The 18,713-nt window shown below is 42.1% G+C and overlaps 1 protein-coding gene across 7 annotated transcripts in view; it reads left to right on the top strand.

Annotated features, from left to right (window-relative positions):
• The first annotated feature begins 4,016 nt into the window (after window positions 1-4,016).
• The window catches only part of RARB (retinoic acid receptor beta), a 329,788-nt gene continuing 315,091 nt past the window's right edge, over window positions 4,017-18,713 (top strand). For 4 of the 7 annotated variants that reach the window (XM_065051582.1, XM_065051581.1, XM_065051588.1 and 1 more), the window contains exons 1-2: window positions 4,017-4,085; window positions 14,283-14,377. The gene's annotated coding sequence lies outside the window, so the exon portion shown is untranslated. Of the gene's footprint in view, window positions 4,086-4,485; window positions 4,754-14,282; window positions 14,378-18,713 lie in introns of those variants that run through there. The other 3 variants (XM_065051587.1, XM_065051585.1, XM_065051580.1) reach the window with 3 other exon arrangements.

The raw sequence follows: 18,713 nt of genomic DNA on the forward strand, positions 1-18,713 counted from the left end.
AAGCCTAAAGGAGTCCCAGCTGAATATTTGTAGCTGCAGACGCTCCTATAATCTCAGCTGCCACCATCAGTTATTATCGCACAACGGTCTGATTGCACCATAGCTTTATTTCTCATCTCTAAAGGTAAAATATAATTTCTGATACCTAGTAAGCATGGCAGAGACAAAATTCGTACTCTAAACTCTGACCACAAACTCCATGTTCCTTCTTACCAGTATCTTGTAGAAAAGAAACAAAATGTAATATTGCTAGGGATTGAGTTGTTATTATTAATACCTTTGGATTTATATCATGTCCTTAGGTGAGTGCTGTCTGTTGCAACAAATGTTCATTTGAGTGTGTAGAAATTCCCCCGAGCTCAGTGGGATTCTGGATTTCTCTTGTTTGCTGGCTGATGTTTCAGATCCTGCAGGATGTTTTTTCTTCCTTTCAGCACATGATGCTTTTCATTATGGAAAGTAATTTTAGATTCTGAGTCTCACGCATCTTGCAGATTTACATGAGCTGATGTCTCCAGACCATACAATAGCAGATATCTGGGGGGCTTTTACATCAGTTTGTTTTAATATCTGCTAATGCTGACCCTAGTGGATCACCACATCATACTTTCCCTGGTAAAGCTTCCTTCTGCATAGGCAGCTCTTTTTCAGATGGACACCATTGCCTCTACACAGCCAAAATATGTTATCCAGATTGGGATCTGCCTGGGAATCAGACTCTCTCACCTGATCTCTTAGGTCTATGGCAAGTAAGTTGGAGCTGAAACTCCCCTAGTTTTTCATTCAGTTAATTAGCAGTCTCTCCAAGTGTGTGTCTGTACCTGAGGCTGGCAATTAACAGCTGCTACTTTTAACAAGACCCTAATTTCTGCTTTCACATTTGTAAATATATAAATACATCTGTTGTAGTCTTATCCATCATGTTATTGACCTTCACCAGCAGATTGTGAAATTCTCTGTGTTAAATTGTTCTTCAACCTTCTTTTCATAAACGATTTGCCCTTTTTTTTTTTTTTTTGGCATAGTTTCCTCTTTACTGCTGAATTCACATATCTATATCATACAGAAGTTGTCAAGGGATCTTGTGAGCAAAAAGTAGGAAAATTGATGATAAGACTCCTTAATGTACTCAAGCACAAATTCTGCTTCCTGTAGTACACACTCTTCTTCCTACACCAAGAGACTACGCAAAAGTTTTCAAAGATGCATCTGCTCACAGGACTTAGTGTAGTCTCAGAAACATTGCTTTGGTCCAGAGCATTTTCAAATGTTTGACTTTTTAAAAAAATAATTGCAGGTGACTTTTCTAACAATAAATCTGAGCCATATGCCTGGAAATTGGCTAATGGTAGAAAAGATTATAAATAGAATTAGACCAGAAAATCCACTTTCAACACTCTCCTCTCACTCTATTTTCTTTCTTCTTTACAATCTAAAGGAAGAGTCTGACTGATCTTTCATGAACTGTAGGGAAAACATGAGAATCTTGAATAGAATTTATATAAAGGATTCAATCCCATCCTATGAGGACTTACGAGGCATAGTCATTTCACTTGAAGATGGGAGACAGGTATGAAAGGATTATCCAGAGTTCTTTCAATGATTTAAGAAAGTCTGCCCTCCTTAATAGGATAGTGAGCCTTTCTGCTGCTTGAACTGGGGGATATAAAAGAGAAAGTACCCAGCGAGCCTTAGGAAGCCAGGAATTATGAGGAGTTCCAGTGGAGAGCAGCTAAGAAATCAATAAAATGTTCCAGAAGTTCCTCCAAGCTATGAGAGGAAGGAAAGTTAAGAGAGGGGGAAAAATTAAAAAAGTACATAATGTCAAACCTCTGACAAGAGCCCAAACGACAGCAGCATTGACTTCAGACTCTTGTGATCTCTACACCTAACTTCATGGGAGACAGAATTAATGGAATGGGAAAACGAGTGCTTTCACTGGGAGTACTAAGGGAAAGACTCACACTTGGAGGTAACGAATTAGGCACTGCTGCCACACATGCCCAGCTGGTACTTACCACCGTGGTTGCTACACCTCCTATCGGTCAATAGCACAGGAGAGAACAAAGTGCCATGTTGTGCAGAATGCCAGTCATGAACAATGGTGGTCACCCTACAGCATTCCTGATGCCATCTTGTTGTGGTTGGAGCTTACAGGACCTCTGCCTCCAGATCTTGGTCTTCTTCCTTCGCTCCAAGTGACCATCAGGAAGAAAGGTCCCCTAGGATTCCCTAGGACCAGTGTGCAGGGTCAGTGTTGAAGCCCACGGTTCTGTGTGCTTAATTGAAGGGGCAACCTCCTGACTTTCAGGTAGGCGTTTAGGAGAGCATGATCTGATGAAGAGGAGCCCAGCCCAGCAGAGATGGTCTCGCTTTGCCAAAGACTCAGCAGTGTGGGCAAGGTGGCTTGAGGCATTTTAAATAAGAGAACAGTGCCGGAGCTTTGAAAACTCATGAAGCAAGTAGAACGCAGAGCTGAGTCACTCTTTCTCTCTGTATGCATGTGTTCATATATAGATACATATTTTGTGTCTGTGTATATCTGAGTGAGGATATGAAAAAAAAAGAGGCATACAGTTCCAAAAGACACTGCAATGACAACTCGTGAGCTGAAGCTGTCACATTATATGAAACAGACCCAGAAAACACGTGAAGACATAGTCATGGATATTTTAAAACTTCTCTTCAGCGTTTCACTTACATTTGATAGCATTTAATTCTGATATCCTTTATGCGTTTTGGCTTTTTTTTTTCTCTTTCTGAAACCACTATTATCCTTTTGAAGCAATGTTTGAGGAAAATGCAAAAATTCTTGGCTAGCAAAAGATGTTATATTTTTGTCTCCCAAAGTCATATAATTCAGCTTTATGCAGTGAAAAAAGTGCTGATGTTCTTCTGAATAAAAGAAGGATTAGGAAGATCAAAATGCAGGCCACGAGACTTGTTGAAAAAAGGCTCAAGTATGATATAGCCTCCTGCACAGCTTTGTCTTGAGGATCACAGCCGAAACTGTTCTTGTCTTTATTTTTGGGTAGTTCAGAGAGATGCCCGGTCCAGCTCCCCCGTATTGAGTTTTTCATAAAAGTTGCAGTAAAAAAGGACATTGCAAATGGAATGCTGCTGAGTGAATGATCAAATTTTATTTTTATTTATTTATTTCTGTTATTACAGCCAGATGTTGCCTCAGGAAGTCAAAACAAGGAGAGTCAGGAACTGACAGCTTAATAATTAAATCGGGAAAGTTGGCAGGGCTCTTGCTGCTTCCTCTAACCCGCAGCATCTCTGAATGAAAGCGTGCAGCATCCCGGTGGCTCGCCTTCCGAACTGGCTCATCTGTTCCCGGGTTAATGATTTTCCGTCGAGCCAACAGCAAAGCGCGGGGGCCTATTACAGCAGCTACATAAAGTTTAAAAGGCATTATGAATAAAACGTTCACCATGGCTTTTACCAACATTTCCACAGAAGGCTGCCTAATGCTGACACGTGTTTATTATGCTTAATAATGTTTACATAACTCTTCCTTGAGCTCATTGTAGCTGTCAAAAATCCGACTGGTGCGTATTTTCGCCCGTGTTTATCTCTGGAAGGCTCCGCAGTCGCTATGCCGCGGTGAGCGCCAGCCGGGCGGGGGCTGAGGGCCGGGAGCCGAACCCCGCAGCCGGCCCGGCCCCGGCGGTGCTTCGGCGAGGCCAGGCTGCGGGTCTGCCGAGGGAAAAACTTATCCAGAGGCAGGAGGCAAAGCAAGCTCCGGGCGCTGGGCAGAACGGGGCACAGCAACGACGACACCTCAGACGCGGCGGGACCGTGTCCCCGCTCGATCTGGGAGCCGCCTGACGGGGGGCGACACCCGGGGACCGCACCTGCCTGCGCGGCCCTGCGGAGGGGACACAATGGCGCCGGGCGCCCCTCTCGCCGCTCCCCCCACCGCCGCCCCGCGCCCCCTCACCTCGCGCGCGGCAAGGGGGCGCGCGAGCCCCCGGCGGCCCCGCCAGGGGGCGTGGCGGGGAGGGGCGCGGGGTCCGGGGCCGCCGCTGCCGGCTGCACTGGCGGGGCGGCGGCGGGAGCGGGAGCGGGCGGCTGCGGAGGTAAAGCGGGGCCGGCGGCGGCTCCGGGGAGGGCTCTCTCCTCCCGCCGCGCCGCGTCCGGCGGGAGTGGGGGGGAGGCGGGCAGGGGAGCGGGCCGCGCTGCCGGCTGTCCCCTCACAGCCCCGCGGCCCCTTCCGCGCTGCCCCGGTCCGACCCCGTGGGGGCGGGCGGGCTCGGGGTGCGCGGAGCGGCGCGGCCGCGCTGTCAGCGTCCTCCCGCGGGACTCGGGCTGGCGGCGCGGGTGTTATTGGCGTGTTTAGCTCATTATCAGCCGTGACTGGCGTTGGTGCCTGTCTGGGCGCTTCATCCCTTCTTCTTTGCAGACAAAAGCGCACCCGCGACGTCGTCAGGGAGTGATGTGATCATATAAAGTCGCGCTTGGGAAGCGCTAAACTGTGCTCGGGACCCTGACAGCCCAGAGCCGGGGCTGAATAACCCCCTCTGCAGCCGGCCAGCTGGCTTTTGCTGTGCTGTTTACCGCTGTTTACATACATGAGTAGTTATTTTGGCGGAAAAAAATACTTGGTGTTTATAGATTTGCTCAGAAAAAAGCTAATGGATCTTGGCAGCGCTTGCTGTAAAAAGTGATTCAGAGTATGAACGCGGAATCCCGAGGACGGTGCGCTTCGCTGAATGAAATTCCTGTGCAGACACAGCCACAAAGCACGGTACTTTTAGCCGGCGACTTCATCTTCGTGCGTGTTGAATAGTTATTTACTTAAAAACCTCGGTGAATGGTCGGGAAGGCGGGCAGGGGCGGCTCTTCTGCTCCTTTTGGAAGTGAAATTCAGTTTCACAAGTAGCGCACCTTCTTGCCCTGCTGAAGGATGTGGTCGCTGGGACCTGGTGGCAGCGGGGGCTGTGGTGGAGCAGGGCCGGCTGGGGAGCGGGGCTGCAGCATCCCTGCTGCTCGGCTGTGTCTCACAAATACAGTGTGAAGACTTAGCAGTGTGCGTGTATCACAGGTTCCAATACAAGAATGTGATGTGAATGCTGTTTATACAATTATTTTCCAGTGGTACGTTGTTGTTTGTGTTTAGAGCGACAGTTCAGTCATTTGAATCCGTAGCAGAATTTCGCCGGTTTTTATAGTGTTGATATTTTCCCTTTGGCAGAGACGTGCTTAATAGCATTTTAGCAAGCTGTGTGTAACATAAAATACGAAGGGCTAAATCATTGGCAATATATTTAATCCATAAAGCAGTCTAACTTCACACTTTGGGGAGACACAGGAAACAATGTAATGGACTCTGAAAATATTTAATGGAGCAACACAAAATATTATTGTCCAAGGATGATGCTGGATCCAAAGGATGCCCACCAGGACAGTACAGCAACAGCCCAAAGAGAGGAAATTTGCTGACACTGCTCTTTGGCTCCTACCTTTAAAAGAGTTCTCATGAGGAAGTTTAGCAAGCATAGGTTAATTCTATGTGACACTACAGTTAACTGAAGGATTTGGATGTCTAGTGCAAGAGCCTGTGCCTGTGGAAGAAGCTGAATTAAGGTAAAGTGGTGTCAATGTAAATTTAGACCAATTGTGTCAGTGGTAGAAGTTGCTATGTGGACATTTGTTTGTAGTTCTGGTTATGTCTGTTGGGAGGAGTTGAAAGCAAAACCAAAAAAACATTCCTCTTAAAAAAGGGGCATTGAGAGTTGGGTATATGTTTTGTTTTTAACCAAGAAAGCTAGTTTTGATTTAAAATATTAATTAAATCTTTCCTTTATGAAACAAGCCCTGAGTAAGAGCTTGATGTGTCAGCATCTGTCTGCATCTGATTTAATGATCAGAGAAGGCTGATCCTCAGCTTTTTCTGTGTGTAAGCTTCCAATGAAATACATTTTGCTGGATGAAGGGTTGCAGGATTTGTCCTTGTACAGCAGTGTCACAGTGTTAGTAAATGAGAGTGGTTACCAATGTAGGATCTGCCTCAGTCCTGGTTGTTGTTATTCTGTGCTGAAGTGTGTTTGTGGAAAGTGCAAAGGCTGACTCAGAAGCAGATGGCTGCACTTGGGGGTACCTTGTCCAGTTCTTTTCTGCACCTTCTTGCAGAGCTGAGGGGTCTTGCAGTCCACTCATGTTTTCAGACTAACTCACCTTCATAGCAGTATGGTAAAGCATCTCTGTTATGCTGGAAAATCAAGTTCAAGGTAGAAGGAATGATACCACCAAGGGCTGCTTCAACATTACGCCTTTTTTGGTTTTCTGCTGAAGTAGTTTTGTCTGTATCTGTAGTAAAAATGTTTTATTGATGCAAGGATACTGGCTCCTTTCAGGGGTAATGGGTCTCTAGTGTGGGCAAGGTGTAGAAGGCTCAGTATTCTCACATATCCATGTTTCCATAGAATGAAATGAATTATTCCAGCAAATTCCCAGTCATGTGTTGCCCACAGGTGTGTACAGTAGGAGTTTGAGACAGATGTGCCTGAAAAGGAGCATGCGTTTTCACACTTCTGTCTATATAGATATGGTGGGAAATGTATGTAGTATAAACAAAGTCCCTGTTGGCTTTTGTGGATTTGCACACGTGTGAAATCAGAGTTGGAAGCAAGTTCGAACAGATCTGTGCTGAATACTTATAATTCTTCTGTGAAACACCAGTATTTTCAAGACAGATCTAATTTTCCACAACTTTGTACCCCTGAGCATGATTGTCCTTGTGTGTCTTATCAGGAACGATTTAAAAAGCTGCCACTGCTCAGTGGGATGTCATACGAAGTTTGGCCAGTGTCACCCAACTGCTGTGAGCAGTTTCGGTGTGCTTTTTGTCACGGGGGAAGTTCCATCTAAGCCTTCTCAGCCGACAGTCACTTTACGCATGAAGCATTAATGTTTTTGCCTGCTTAATAACCTGTTTCAGTAATATCTTGTAGCACTGAACTCTACAAGTTACCTGCATTGGATCTGCTGTCTTTCAATACCATCAACTCTCTCCCTTGGTTATATATTAACAGGAGACAATAGTTGTTGAAATTCCCTGATATAGCTTAGCTGATCTTAATTATAATAATTGAGCCTGTTACAATGTGTATTGTAAGTACAAGCTATTGTTAAAGCTTAGGCAAGACTTTGGGAAAAAAAAATGTGTCAAATTTTGCTTCTTAGTAAATTGTGTTCTAATTAATTATTCAGTATTATAGGAGATGATCTTTGAGTCCCAAGATGCTAATGAAATGTCAGTTAAATCACATTTCCTTCCTTCAAAGCAATGTACAGTATTCTAGTTGCTACAATGCTGGGAAGTCTTTAAGAGTTTAAGAGTTATTTAACTTTTTATTTTCTGTAATCTTCATTTTAGTTCATATTCAAGGTAGATAGATGCTGAACATGTAGGAAGTATAGACATAAGAAACAAAACAACAAAACCAAAGCAAACAAACAACCCCCCAAAACCAAACAGAATTAGGCCCACTGGGAAGAAACCAAATGTGTGTGAAACACAGGGAAGTGTAGAGAATTTGTAGAATAGATGTTTACCTGTACAGAATACTTTTATTTTTAGGAGTTACTCATGTTAGTGACAGCAAAAGAATTTCTTTTTATTAAATATTTATTTAGTTTAAGTAATACTTTGGAGATTTTGGATTTATTTTCCACATCAGCCTAACTTTTCTGTGGTGTTCAGCTCTTTCTTATATCCTGACACAGTGAGCTTATTATTGTCAGCTTTGATTACAACCATATATATTTTTGTAGCGCTTTATAGCAAGTCTGTAGGGCAACAGGCCCTACCATATCACACGTCTAATTTATGACTTTATTTTCCAGCGCTTATGACAAGTTTGCTGATCAGATCACAATTTAAATTACTTGGATGTAATTAAAATATGCCGATATTAATGAAATGATGAAATGCGTATGAGCTCATCCAGTTTCCCTTTTCACTAGGTTTTTTTTTAGCTATTTTTTGTTTTTAATGTAGAATGCAAGCTGTTGCTAATTAGCATGGCACTCTGGAGGTGGTCTCCGTGTAAGCTGAATGGAGAGGACAGGATGAAGGGGAAAGAAAAACAAACCTGGAGAAGTAAAAGTGCCAGTCTTGGAGGTGTTTGAAAGCTTTGCACATAGAGTGGTTTTTGTCCTTCTGATTAGACAAGCGATGGCAAAACCTTTCCAGGTCACGTGTGAAAACTTTAGACCAGAGCTGGCTCCTGTGCCGATGTGTGTGTTCGTGGTGGGTGCGGGCAGAGGGGCCTCTCCTGGGAGAGGTTCTTGTTTCTCTTTCTGCAGTGCTACAGCTTGTCTCCCCTTTAGTTGGCTGGCGTGGGGAGCCGATAGATGAACTGTGGGGCTGGGACCACACGTGTTTCCAAAGGTGCAGTGGGTTGATGCAGAGGTGCTGTTGCCACCACCGCCGTGTGAGAGCTCTGGGGCACTTGCTGTGGTTTTTCTTCCATGGGTGCGGAATATTACAGACAACTATGTCTGTTACTGTTATTAAATTGATGAAGGCTTTTTTACTTTGGTTGCATCTGTATTAATAATGTGCAGAATTCTGCTTATCTTTCCTATGCAGTGTACAGAAATTTATATACACGTGTGTGTCTATGAGTACCTCCATGTCTGTTTCTCTACATTAAAACTTATTTTGTGCTCTTGAGTAAAACTTCTGCATCTGCAAAGGGGGCAGGTTTTGAACTTGAACAGTATAGTCATGAGGTCCATGGCTGCTGATTTGTTGTTGGAGTGTTTGGCAGTCACGATTCTGGAGGTTTTAGCTCTTATCTAGGCAGATATGAAAAAGCTGCTCCCTGCGGCAGCAATATGTAGCAAAGTAATACAAGACAAGCTTTAAATAAATGATAAATTGAACCTTTATTAAACTCATTCTTGCATATGGGGAGCATGCTATGAAGTTGTATTGAAAGCTGCTTGCCTTGGGTCTCTGAATGAAACCTCATTCACCCCTTGCGAGGGCATGCTTTGGGCTGCCTGGCGAGGGAGATTGCTCTCAGTAGCTCAGTATAGTTAACACCTCTTCCTTTTCTCACATCTCCTACGTTTTGTATCTCTTTTGACCTATGTCTAGACTCTCTACAAATACTTTGGAATAAATGCTGTCAAGTGAGTGGCATGTACTGCTCATTTCATCAAAGTGATGCAGCACACGCTATCGCAAAATAATGATTAGAATTTGTTTTGCTTTAAGGGAGGGTGGCTTAGCCAATGGTATTGGTACATGTAAATATTTTAGCATTAAATACTATTTTGAAATTTAATTTAGCAGAATTCTTAGAAGTAACTAATAAGAAAATCCTGCTCTTTAAAGCTTTCCATCTAGAGTTCAAAGAAAAGTCAAAGGAAGTTACAGATCATATGTCTTTTATTTTTTCTGGGGTCAGCTGCAGGAGGTTGTATAGCTACATTCTAAACCACATTCAGTTTTCTTTAAGTGTAGATTTTTGTTTGTTCGGTCACTGAAAAAAAAATGCAGTTCCAGAGTGGTCTGTGTTTAGTTGATCTGAGATGCCACTCATGAAAGCAGTGCATTCTCCTGTTGAATCCTTTGTGCTGCTTCTCTGAGGTCTTCAGAAGCACTTGCTGTGAGATCAGAAAACAAGGTAGCCAATGCTGCTCTGTATATCAGGGGACCTATAAAGCAATGCTATATGATCTAAGTGAAATATGTGAAAGGCTTTGTTGCACTTTCATAGCTTAAGGAGTTCTAACTGGGAGTGGTCACCTTCTTTCAGCCATCAGTAGATGTTAATCTTTAGCTAAAATGTATCCCTCTAAAAATCTGTCAGAAAAAGAAACAGTACTTTCTGGGTTTACTGTATCAATCTGCAAGTTTGCTGCTTCTTAAGACATGGGGTATTGTCATCCTTTCTCATGGAAACTTTGAGTTGACCTCTGTGGCTGTAAAATCATGCCCCACTTCTTTTCTTTGTAAGTTTTTCACAAAGGATATTAGCTACAACATTAGCTCCTTGTTTCTATTATAGTACAGGGTGTTTCAAAAATATGGGCCCAGTTTCAAAGCAGTACATTTCATGATGGCAACATGTCACAGTTACACAAAAATTTACAAACGGTTTAATGAATTATCAAGTGGTAGAAGTGGTGGAGTCATCATCCTTGGAGGTGTTTAAAAGACGTATAGATGTGGCTCTTAGGGACATGGTTTAGTGCCAGAGTTACGTTATGTTTGGACTCAGTGATCTTAAGGATGTCTTCCAATCAAAATGCTTCTATGATTTTAAGTTATGAGTTATCATTTGAAACTCTATGCCCTGACCTTTCAAGTGGTAAGAGTTGTGGTTGCAGAGATATAGTGTTTTCAAACTCGGTCCATCTTTTTGCAAGACCTTGTATTGCCCAAGGGATGTTTGGTGCCCACCCACATCACTTGCTTTCTTCTAACTTTGTAGAAATTCTAGGAATAAAAGCATATAGTGATTAAAAAGCAGCACTGAATCGGGGTCAACAGCATGCTCTTGCAGTGATGGAGACTGGCGGCCTGCTGAGCTGTATTAGCAAGAGTGTGGCCACCCACCTGAGGGCGGTGACTTGATGCTTTTGAAGAGGCTATTCCTGGAACAATGCTGTGTCCAGTCTTTGGCCCCAGTGCAAGAAAGGTGGGGACAGAATGGAGAGAACCCAGACGAGGCCTGCTTGGGTGGATGGGTGCTGGAATGCATGGCATACAAGGAGATGCTGGGGGCTCTGGGTTTGCCCAGCCTGGAGGATAGAACATGGAGGTGAATTGTTGCCTTCCATCTCCTGATGGGCTGTTATGGAGCAGTGAGAGATGTCCTTTGCTGAGCTGTACAGAGAAAGGACGAGGTACATTCATCATACATTGAAATGGGAGAACTCTGACTGGGCATCAGTAAAAATTAACAATGAAAATGGCTAAGCTCTGACCCAGGGTCTGTGGAGGTTGTGGGATTTGCCCTTGGAGATTTAAAAACTTGACTGGACAAGGCTCTGCACAACTTGATCTAACTTTGAAATCAGTACTGATTTGACTGGGAATTAGAGAACATGCCTCTAGAGGTCCTTTCCAGCCTAAATTATTCGGATTCTGTAAGAAGAGAGAGAGGAAAGAAGTGTCATTACAGTTATGCTAAATATTCTTTTTAGTTATATTCTTAGAAGGGAAGAGCAATTCGTGGAGTCAGGGGAGCCTGTTGTGTAGCACTCATGGCCAACATAATTTTGAATAAAAAGGATTTTGTAAAGATCAAGGGGATAAATATTAAACTGTCTGTGGGGAAAAGTGCTGCTGCTGGGACTAGTCCCATGCTTGCTGCCCTGAGTTGAAAACAGCTCTGACAATGAATGTACGGCATGGCAAGCGGGGAGTCTTTGCTGGACTTGGCTGTACTTGGTGTAGGTGAGTTCTTCACAAGTCTGGGAAGGTATGTGACACATGCTAAATTTGAAATGGCTGTTATAGTTTGGTGTAATAAAAAAAGTGCTGCTTTTTTTTTTTTATCTTGATGTCCTTTCGGCCTGATGTGAGGAGAATGGCTCACTCTTATTAGTTGTGGTATCTTTGACCACTTGTGTTTTGTAATACACAGCTTGAATACATGATGTACTGTTTTTCCTCTGAGTCCTTTCGTGTTTCTCAGAAATAACTTTGTGTGAAGGTGGACAAAGTATCAGCACTGCTTGTCTTGTGACCTGTGTGAGGTCGTAATGACATGACCAGAAATGCCCCTAGATTTGGCCTTAAGACTTCAGTTTTTTTTAGTGAAGATCAAATAATCTGTTACGTGAATTTTAATTCCTCCAGCATTATTTATCCAAGCAGTACCTCACTGAAATAACAAGAACTTTATATATTGATGCCTGGATGTTCAAATGGGAAAATTCAGTAGTGGAGGACAAATTTATTTAATTTGTTTGTTATCCTGTATGTCTGTGTGCATACATGCTTACTTGCGGGAGAAGAAGGGAGGAATGTAGGCACAGTAACACCCCTGGTCTCCACATCAAACAACTTTTTTTTCAAAAGTCATTAAATGCCTTTTACCAGGGCTTAAGTTAAATATGCTAGCTGTGATCCAGGCTTAAAAGTTAAGATTCTTGTTCAGATTTTGATGAAGACTGATGGAGACAGTATGTGTGTTTGGGCTACGAAGATGGTTAGGGGCCTAGAGAGACTGAGAGAGCTGGGTCTGTTCAGCCTGGAGAAGAGAAGGCTGAGAGGGGATCTAGCAATGTTTATAAATATCTCAAGGGTGGGTGTCAAGAGGATGGGACCAGACTCCTTTCAGTGGTGCCCAATGATAGGATGAGGGGCAATGGGCACAGACTGAAGCACAGGAGGTTCCATCTAAACATGAGGAGAAACTTCTTTACTCTGAGGGTGCCAGAGCACTGGAACAGGCTGCCCAGAGAGGCTGTGGAGTCTCCTTCTCTGGAGACATTCAAAACCCACCTGGACATGTTCCTGTGTGATCTGCTCTGGGTGAACCTGCTTTAGCAGTTGGGTTGAACTAGATGATCTCCAGAGGTCCCTTCCAACTCCAACCATTCTCTGATTCCCTGATTCTGTGCTCTTATATATACACATATATATAACTTGCAACAGTGTGAGTAGATAGTATCAATCTAGGCTGCTGTATTTTCTCTGTGGGCCAGATTGAGCATGGCCTTTCTGCAGAAGTACAATGGGCTTGTATAAAAGCTGGAATGATTGCTGTCGGCGCTCTGTAGGATATGTAGATTTCAGTGGCTTTTCTCTCCAGGAGCTGCCTACCTATACAGACCACAGGGTGGGAATTGAGGAGACATATTGAGGAGAGCAGGCTGTTGCTCTGAAGGGTGTTGGGCAGGAGATAACTCTGTCTTGTATACCTTGTACAGGCAAGGGAAACTGCAGTTTTTTTGCTTTTGCCTTTACCTTCCTTGTGTCCGAGTCCTGCTCTTGTCTTTAATATTCTTAACAATAAATATTTACATTTATATTTTTTTTAGCATTGAGATTCAAGCTTTTCAACTCCAACACTTCCAGAAACACCTGAGAGTGACTTGGTAATCAGGAGATATTAGCAATTTTGAATCCCTTTCAGCTGCTTTGTGTATTTAGTCATACTCAGGATGTGTTTTCCAGCATTTGACACATATAAAAGGGCAAGATGATTTCTTTAATTTTTAGATAAAAGCTAAGATGCATGATTTGTTGTGGAGGAAACATAAGAAAAAGACCAAATATCACTAGATCTGGATCAGAAATCTGTGAGCAGCTCTGCTGGTTCTAACAAGATTGTGATATGGAAATAGCTTTGCCAACAGATCTACTGTTTTATACAAAATCAGTCTGGGTTTTTGGATGGATTTACAACCAATTTTAACCATGTTAAGTGTATATAGTTGATTTAGAGTATTTCCTGATTTGGGAAGCCAGTGGAGAAGAGTTTTCAAAGTAATATTATGCATACTAAGGGCTGGGCACTCAGAGCACTTTGTTCATTCAACCACATTGTTTTGTAGTACTGCTGATGTGACAGAGAAATATGAATTGTCTTTTGTGGCCGCAGTTTCTGCACTCTGGTAGAGTCTGTCTGAGACCAGGCAATTCTTTGTGAAAGATGAAAAAGGGCAGAACAGAGCAAATTATTATTATTTTTTCCCCCCCTCTCTTGACTTCTTTCCTTCTTGTCCTGCTTTTCTTGTTGGGAAGGAGTGGATTGACAAAAACAGAGTGTAGTTGGATCAGAATGATTGGTAGAGGTTACGTTATTGAAATCACATTTACCTTTTTAAAGAAAAGGATAGAATTTTCTTATGTTGATGGTTCAGCTGCAAAGGTGTTTCAGCCTTTTTTATTTTTTTTCTTTTCTTTTCTTTTTCAAAAGTTAAGCTGAGTAAACTGGGGGAAGTTTGTTGCTTGTCCTCAGTGTTGATGCAAACACAGTTGACTGGCCTTGGAATTCCCTTGGGTGCTCGCAGGGAATTCTGGTGTGGACACCTACCTCTTCCTTGAGCTGGAACTGAGGAGAGAGTCAGTGTTGCAGTTGATAGTGGTGTTCAGAAAGGAAGCATGTCACGTACCTGAGATGCCCACATTTGGAGACTTGAGTGAAGCAATGCTCTAGTTTCGATTCCTCATTTCTGGATATTGGAGATTAAATTAAGACCTTCTCTGATTTTTGCTCTGCGTATCGTTGTTCTGATGAGTATGTTTGCATTATTCCTTCAAAATCTCACTTCGTAACTGCTCTTTGCCCTTATTCTTCCAGGATGTCAGACTGGCTTAGGTCCATGAAGACTACCCTGGTGTCAAGCTCCTTCTGAGTCGCCTCCAGTTCTCAGGAGCAGAGGTACAGTTACAGGGGTAAGTTGAAATCCACTCACAGAATCCCCTGAAGGAAATGAAGACTTCAGTCAGTGCCCTCTCCTTTGCATGGCAGTCTTTGCTGCATTTCTTCCTTCAGTGTTGCTTGGTCCATGACAGCAGGCTATCAGCAGTGGAGAAAGGGAAATCCAAAAGAGTGGAGTCTCTTTGAAAATGTAGTGAAAAGTTAATGAATAGAGCACTTAGAGGGAAAATACCGATGCAGGCTGTGTCAGGTAAGCACTTTAAAAGTGAAAAGTGCCCCCCTGTCGGTTTGTTCCCCTTTTAACTGATCTCTTTGAAAATCTAATTGGAATCACAGTTGAACTACCATGATAAAATATGGTTTTGGTAGATAAAGCTGAAATAATACACATTTAGCAATTGGGAGTGTTGCTGGAAATAGTAGGTGCATGTAGAAACGAACACAAATTCACATTTTTTGTTTCATCCTAAGGGCAAAGTACCCTTGGTGCAAAGCCCAAGGGACCTATATAGTCCTTAGCAGATGGAGGGGGATATTAATCTTCTACCCACAAATCTGCTTCGGTGCATAAAGAAGGGAGCGTCTCTGTTGTGGGGATTGCTAGAGGTTGTATTAAACATGATAGTATAGTTTATAATCACAGTGCCAGCCACTCATGGTGTTCATTGCTGTGTTTTCTTGGTACTCTGTGTTTCTGGATTTCACTTTTTTATCTCTGTATAATGGAGCAGTGACAGTGTTTCTGCTTCTTGTGATGTTGGCAGAAGCTTCTTCCAACACTCTTAAAATCTCTCTCTTGCTCTAAGCACTGGAGTATGTTAGGATATACCTTAAATACTTTTTTTGTGTATGTATAGGGAGAAATGTATTATTTTTCTGTGTCATTTAGTCTTTCTCATCTGGCAATAAATTAGGAGACAGGCATGGTTAATGAGGTATCTCAACAGCGCATTTTTATGGGAGCATAGTTTAAGGTTAGGAGTATGTCCAGTCTCCAAACTGCCTGGTGAGCATTCTGTATTTGGAAACAAATGCCAGCTGGCAGTGGTTAAGGAGTGCATGCTTATTCTGCTTGTGATAGCCAAAACATGCTCCCTGCTGTGTGCTTTTGGCAGCTTTGCACTGGCAATATGTCTCAAATGCCAGTTGCGTGTCCTCCTTTCTTCCTCATAAGTGTGTCCCAGAAGGCATGATTTAGCCTAAATAAAAATGTGCCTCTGTTAGACTTGGTAACATATGGAAAGAAAGAGACTGCTTGTTTAAAAAAAATTGAAGTCTTTCTGAAACACCTGTAGTATGTTATTTCCACTGTGGAAATAAAAAGATGATTATCACATCTTCCTATACTCAGGAGCAAATTTGCCTTAAATTCCTGAAGATATTATGATTTTTGTGACACCAATTCTTAGGCATACTACGCTGAAAAAAATGTGTAATTTATTCTCAGTGAGAGCTCTGTGTGGAATTTCAGTCCTAAAGCAGCAGCATATTACGTTTATTTGAAGCTCCAACTCTACTTATCTGGTCAATGTATTAATTACATTGGTGGTCAAATTAATCCCATTAATTTGCAATCTGAACATACAATCATCACCTCCTATTTCTTCATATTTGTTGAATTGTTTTAAGTCAATAAACATCTAAAATAAGTGTCATGTTTTATTGAAAAGGTACCTTATGTGTAAGCAGCCTGACTTTTACAATGAAGAGTTGCAAATGTGCTTAGCTGAATTGTTTGAAGCAGTTTGTGCATTGTGGTACATTGGATACAAATTTTTAATAATCTGAAGGTAAATAAATCCAGTCTGCATTGCTTTGTCATTTTTATTTTTAGTTACAGTATAACAAGCTAAAAAACCCCACAGTTGTGTTGTATTTTTGTTTTTTAAAAAGCTACATGAAAGACTGAATCTTTTCAGTTCAGTACTCAAACCACTGCATTTAAGGTCAAGTCAACCACAGGGTAAGTAATCTGTGCTTAGAACTTGGCTTTAGAAATATTTACGTATTTAAGCTGTGTATTGCTTTTCTTTGTGACAGTCTTACACCTCCTTTCTTTGCAACAGATATTGATATTTGGCAAGATGATGGTTCTCGAACAATTTCAATGCCCTTTTTTTTTTTTCCTAAACCAATGAAATTGTGTTGAGGTCTGGTAAGATATGGACATTTAAAAAGCAGCTTATCTTCTTATCTGAGTTCATTGGAAAAAACTCATGACCTTGCCAAAATCACGAGTTTTCCCAAAGCTGGGATCACATAACCCCTAGAGAAGGAGAGGAGCAGTACCCATTGGAAAATGTTAGTCTTTTTTGTTAATGTGCTTCGTCTTATCTATTGAAGCCTGTTTGTGGTAGCTGATATAATGCTTCTCTTGCCTACCATGCTTTTGCAGTAAATAAGAACAATTTTCATTTCCCAGGCAGAAGATAAAAAAAAAAGGGCCTTTACTGTGACCTGTTCCTCAAACCCATAAGCTTACCCCAGCAGCCTGAGACCACTGTCAAATAGCTTTGTCTCTCTGGCAAGAAGGACTCAATTCAGTTGCTTTCAACAGCTGATCTAAAGTGGTGCAGATTTACTTCTAAGTACACTGTTGCATCCATCATCCAGCTACATATCCTGGATGTCCAAGGGCATGAGCACCTATGTTCAGGTACCTGAATACTTTTGTGGTTGTCTGTTCTACAGTGAAGCTGAGAATCAAATCTTGCTGTGATCTGTGTTGCAGGAGCACTACTTGACATTGATCAGCTTATTCATGCCCTAAAAAAACCCTTAGGTATGACATGCAAAAAAAGGTGCTTTAGAAAGTAGGTTGCAAAATCAAACCCTCAGAACTTGTGAGATGTCAGATTTATGTTATTTTCTTCTGTGCCTGTAATTGATACAGAAATATAGCTCTTGCAACTGTAATTGCATCTTATCCTAACCATTGGGCATCTGAATTGGATAGCTGTTACATTAAAAGACATGAGTGCAGTCTGGTCATGATATTTAGTAAATAGCAGGGTGGCATTTGTATATGAGGAAAACCAGTGTTCACAGGAGAACAATCACAGAATTTGATACTAAGTTGTTATATACATGTAGAAGATTAAACACAATTCGTTCAACAAAATTTCAATTCCGTGTAAGCTAAATATATTTGCATTATATAAACTTAATGCGGGTTCGGAGCTGCAACAAGTAAGCACATGTAACGTGATTGATTTCAGTGAAGTCTCTCCCATTTATGCTGGTGTTCAATTCTGCCTCTAGTCAAAAAGTTTTTTCTAAAAATTCAGCCGACAGAGTTTTGTCTCGGAACAGCTTTGAGGCTTGCCAGCAGTGTTATTTCTTTTGCCTTGTAGGAGCAGCTCTAATTACATGCCAAAATAGGGTCTTATTTTTAAAGTGAAAAATAAATGAAACCTATGTAGAAATGGAAACTTTGAATGCCAGATTCTGACCACGTTACTCCCATTGGAACCGCTAGGACCACTTTTGCAACTGCTCTGTCTTTATAGCATGAAGAGGTATTTCGCAATGTGGGAAATACCGGAAAAAATGAGTGCAAGGAAGGCAGGAAATCTGCCAATGTTCATGTCTTTTTAAAAAAGTCATTATAACCTACCCACTGAGATGTGTTTTATGCAGATACCAAATTTAACCAGACTTCAGTTATGGCCAGCCAGCCCCCATTTCAAAAGTATTGCTCTATAGAGAAGAGGCAGATTGAAAAATTTGGGTACCTAAATCTTTTTGCAATAGTAAGGATTTCATGATTTTGGCCTGTTTTCCTAAGATAGCAAGAATTATGAGCTTGGAGGCTCTGCACGTCAGGGTTCATTCCTTCTCTCTTTGCCTTTTTAAACTTTTTGACCAATGTAAGCAGAATTTTAAAAAGTTAATTCCAGTAAGATAGGAGTTAAAACAGATGGAGAGATTTGAGAAGGAGAAATACAGTACTCCAGAAGAGATTGGTTTGCTTGAAAGAGTATCTTTCTCAGACACTAATCCTAGTAAAAAAGGCCCAGATGTTTTGCCTCCAGCAGTGTGGAAGCAGTCAGGTCCACTGAGGGCTTGAAGAAGCTTCTAGTGATTTGGGGCAGTCGTTCACTTTTCAACTTCTGTGAAAAGGATAGACCAGGTATGTCATCTCGTCATTCCACCATAAAAAGGAAGGCAGAAATTTGTGTTATTAATCCAGAAGACTTTCTGAGCGGGGTGCACCTAAAGTCTAAACTTGGTCTTTAGCTGAAGTCTTTGGAGCAGTTGCCGAGGTCAATACAACCCAGCTGGGCTCTGCCGGTGTGATGGATGCTAAAGGAGGCAGCTGCTGCCATTATAGCCTTTTGAAAGCATATT

This window comes from Columba livia, chromosome 2, assembly GCF_036013475.1.
Source record: "Columba livia isolate bColLiv1 breed racing homer chromosome 2, bColLiv1.pat.W.v2, whole genome shotgun sequence".
NCBI classification, from domain to species: Eukaryota; Metazoa; Chordata; class Aves; order Columbiformes; family Columbidae; genus Columba; species Columba livia.